This window comes from Momordica charantia, assembly GCF_013281855.1.
Source record: "Momordica charantia cultivar OHB3-1 chromosome 9 unlocalized genomic scaffold, Mcharantia_2.0 BLBB01000009.1, whole genome shotgun sequence".
In the NCBI taxonomy this organism is placed as follows: Eukaryota; Viridiplantae; Streptophyta; class Magnoliopsida; order Cucurbitales; family Cucurbitaceae; genus Momordica; species Momordica charantia.
The window spans coordinates 17,318,910-17,322,060 of record NW_028275167.1 but is presented as its reverse complement, the minus strand read 5'-3'; positions in this window follow the sequence as shown (position 1 = coordinate 17,322,060).

The window sequence follows — 3,151 nt, the reverse complement described above, 5'->3', positions numbered from 1 at the left end:
ACTCTCAATCTCTCTCGGTTCCCACAAATCGGATTCCTTGCTAGAGGCTTACTAGGGAAGATTTAGGGGTGATTCCAATTGGTTTTACAAGAAGAAAAGCTTCAAAGGTAAAAACTCATCCCCCTATTTTCTTCTCTATTTTATTTTTTATGTGTTTTAAAGTTTAAAAGGGAAATTCAAGAACGTGCTTTACCGCTTTTGCTCGGGAATCATTGAAAAATGAGGGGGAAAGGGAAGATGACGTGGTTTTTCTTAAATAATAATAAATTAGGGTTTTAAATCTTAGTTAAATGAAATGAAAACCTATTTGCAAAAGAAAACAATTTAATTGAACCAAGATAAAAAGATAAATTTAAAAAATTTAAAACCCAATTCTTTTTATCTTTTAATTTTTGAAAATAAAACCTAACAGGTTAATTTTGAAAACCCCGAGTTTAACTAAAAAATAGCAAATTATCACACTCCCACTAAATTAAAGTCCAAACTAACCCCATGAATTTCAAATTCGATTTTTTAAAAATTTTCAAAAAGGTAGAGGTAAAAGACGCCTCTCATAAATTTTTTTTTTTAATCTTGCTCAAATAATTTTTTAAAACCTCAATTTTAAACCAAGTAACCTATCTAGTAACCTATCTACAAGACTATAATTGAAAATAGTTTTTGTTTATACAGGAATTTGCACAACGGTTCTTCACGAATCGAGCTCGAACCCGGTCTCCAGTTCTGACCTGAATACTAGAGTGGACTTGCACAAGAGGGTAAGCACTCCGACGCTCAAGTCAGTATAGATCGGACTCCTTATTTAGTTCGAGGTGAGATTCAATACCTGAGCGTGAAATGAAGCCCTCTATTTATAGGTGACGGATCCGACAGCACACACAACCGACGGTTACATGTCTTTTCTCATGTCGGACCTGTCGAGTTCCGAGTAGGTCGGACCCCAGTCAGGTCGAACTTTGGTGCCCATACTTCATCTTTTAAGGGGCAAACCCGGTCACCTCTGCGAGGCCGAGGTGGACCTAAGCAGTCCTTTTTATCTAATTTCTTCAAACACGAATAAGGGTCCTCCACGTGTCTTGGGTATCTTTACCCCCAAACATTGGCCCCCTCTCTGTCAGGTTCGAATTCGACCTGGCAGAGAAGTTCATTCGAATTTATCTTTGGACACGTGGCGACTTTTCATTTGTAGAGGGAATATAACCGTTGCGGAAGACGTTTCGACCTGCCAGGTTGTCGGAGCACTCAAGCGTTTCGCCGTTGCGTATCCCGAGAAGATCTCAGCCGCTCGTTGATTACACGTGTACGACGCGGAGGTTTTTCCGATCAGCTATAAATAGTCCCGAAACTTCAGGTCAAACCTTACGTTTCCTGAATTTCTGGAGTTCGACCTGAAAGCAGCTCGAACCCTTTCTGTAGGTCAGTCGCTTTTCCTTGCTTTTGCTCTTCTTTCAGACATGGTAGTTTTCCTGTCTTCCCCCTCTAGTAACGATAGTCAAGGTAGTTTAGGTCAGACAATAAGTAGTTCGCTCCCCAAACCAAGTGACTCTGGGGAGGTCTTAGCTCGTAGGTTAGAGTCCGAGCTTGAAGAAATAGAGAACTTAGGTTCTCAGATGACGGAGAGGACAGTGATACCTCCACCTCGGGCCAGGGTCTGGAGTACGCTTCTAGGATGCCCGAGCATTATCTTGGACCCCTTCGTAGGGGGTTTAACATTCCGAATGACATCCTCCTTAGGATTCCGGAGGAAGGGGAAAGAGCTGACAATCCTCCAGAGGGATGGGTCACTCTTTATTTGAAAATGTTTGAGTACGGCCTCAGACTTCCTCTTCATCCCTTTGCTCAATAGTTCTTAAACAGAACTGGACTGGCTCCTGCTCAAGTGGCCCCCAATGGGTGGGGTGTCATTTTTGCTTTAGCCATTCTTTTTTGGTTTCGAGCTCGGGATGAGGACGAGGCCAAGCTGCTAAACGTTGATCAGCTCCTTGGGTGTTTTGAGGCTAAGAGGATAGCCAAAAAACCAGGTCGGTACTATATGTGTGCGAGGAAAGGCACAGGTGGCATAGTCAAGGGGCCGACCTCCATCAAGGGATGGGTAGGAAAGTGGTTCTTTGCCTCGGGAGAGTGGCTGGCAAAGGATGAGTCAGGTCGTCCCTTCTTTGACGTGCCTGCTAGGTTTGGGAACCTAGGTATGGAGTCTTTCTTGTTTTCTTTTTTCTTTCAGCTTCTTGATATTTGCATCTAACTCAGACTTTTTGTTTACTTTATGCAGTATCAATCAAGCCGATTCCCGAGCTCGATCAAGCCACTTTTGACACCCTCAAATTCTACAAGGACAACTTCCCGAGGGGCCGGAAGATCGGGACCTTGGTCGCCGACAAGCTGCTGCTAGAATCAGGGCTATTGGACTACAATCTTTTAGTTCGTCCAATTGAAGCTTCGAGGCCAAACTCCGAGCTCGGTAAGTCATTCGATCTCAATCTCAATTTTAGTTTCAAGTTTTTACTTCTAACATTTCATCTTATCTGTATTGCAGCCATGGTGTGGGGATTCACGAGCAGTGTGAAACGCATGTCTAAGGTCTGTGCTCACGCCCTTAAGACAGTTCAGAGCTCTGATCCATCTACACCTGCCGTGGATCAGAATGCAGCTCAGGACCAGGCTGGTTCATCTTCTGCAGCTCCAACTCCGGTGATTGAGTTGGATTCTACTAGGGAGCGGTCCAGGGAGAAGCGCTCGAGGAGCAAGTCTGAGGCCTTGGACGTGTCACCTCCTCGTGAGGTGAGAGAGGGCTCTCCTCTGAAGAGGAGGAAGAAGAAGAAGAAGACCACCTCCTCCTCGGACGTTGGACCTCGTGGCCCCCTGCCTTCAAGCCACGCCGACCTCGTAGACAACCCTGAAGCTCGGATGGGGGGCACATCCGACGTGAAGATGCGGTTCAGAATGGAACCATCGAGCTCCGGGGTGAAAGACCAGGTGTCACGCATCTCAGCTGCCTGCTTAGATCGCTGTCTTAGGAGAGCCTCCAAGTTTGTGAGCGACCTAGGGTCCATGCTGCAGCGGACTATCAACCACGCCGTCGAGGTAAGACCTACTCTTTAGCACTTATTTTGTCGTCTTATAGCTTGATTTGGTCTAACATATGCTCGCCTTC